Genomic DNA, 1,322 nt, shown 5'->3' on the forward strand with positions numbered 1-1,322 from the left:
CATGCACTAGAACATTATCGACCCGCACACATATATTTACACAAACACATTTGAATATACGCCTTTCTCTTTCCTTTGCTTCTTATATATATATATATATATATATATATATATATATATATACATTCACATATATTTTGTATATATGTATGCGTTCGTGTGATGGTGTCTATGTCGTATACTGAGTGAGAATAATGATCAAGTGTGGGTTTATGCAACAGCACGAATAATTCTCGGAGTAATTAAAGTCGATCTGTTACTATAGCAACTGAATAGTGAGATATAATGGTACAATTATAAAGATCTTATTTGGTTTTCATTTTAGTTATTTTTTCTTCTTTCCAGCTAAATGTTCCTTAATTACAAAGGTAAGCGTATGTATATAAATTTCATTTCACACACTTATGTATACACGCACAGGCACAACACCTACTGGCACGCACACATACACACAAGAACACTCATATACACACACAAGGCACATATATACATCACATGTACAAACAAGGAATATACATCTCTCTGTTCTATGGAACGTACAACTTTGATCTCGTTGATCTTGTGATTTTCCTTTCTTTTTCTACTGTTCTCAAAATTTCATAAGTCTTCCTGGCATTTCGTTTGGAACTCCGAAATTCCTAAATTTCTCCCTAGCATTCCCCAGAACTTCAAATTTCATTCATTTTGAGCCTGGAGTTTATCTAGCGTTTTCTTTTTAGTTAAGTTGTCAGTAGAGGGCCTCTTTATACTTCTGATTTCTGTCGTTAAGGTTGTTTAACAATAGAGGGCCCTGAAATATAACACTGGTACAATAGCGTGTCTGTGCTTGTGATTTCGAAGGTGCTATATTTGGAAGCTGACGGTATCTACCTGTCCGCGCATTAATATTATCTGTAATGTCGAACTTTAGAACATGCCTCCTCAGAATTTTCCATACGTAAAAGGCAATATATTCCTCTGTTCGGCGTTCAAAGCTTTACCAGTATTTCCGGCTTTTATTTTACTGGTGAAGGCTCTTTGTAGCCCTTCAGTTTCTTCTATGCGACGTGGTGGATTGGTGACAAAATCTGTGAGCAGTAATAAAATCTGTCCACACTTTTTTTTTTCAGTAGAATCAGCAAAGCTACCATTTCTTTTGTCACGAAGGATCGTAGGATCCATCTCATGAGATGTCTGCATTTAGAGGTCAGTTTGATGATGTGGCTCATGGAAGATTCATTTGACAGGATTATTCCTAACTCGCGTATGTCAATTAGCCCTCTCAATCACTATTTTATCTGGTGTCAAATACTGTGCATTATGTGTATTCCCTCATATATATA

The sequence above is a fragment of the Octopus bimaculoides genome, chromosome 19 (assembly GCF_001194135.2).
Source record: "Octopus bimaculoides isolate UCB-OBI-ISO-001 chromosome 19, ASM119413v2, whole genome shotgun sequence".
In the NCBI taxonomy this organism is placed as follows: Eukaryota; Metazoa; Mollusca; class Cephalopoda; order Octopoda; family Octopodidae; genus Octopus; species Octopus bimaculoides.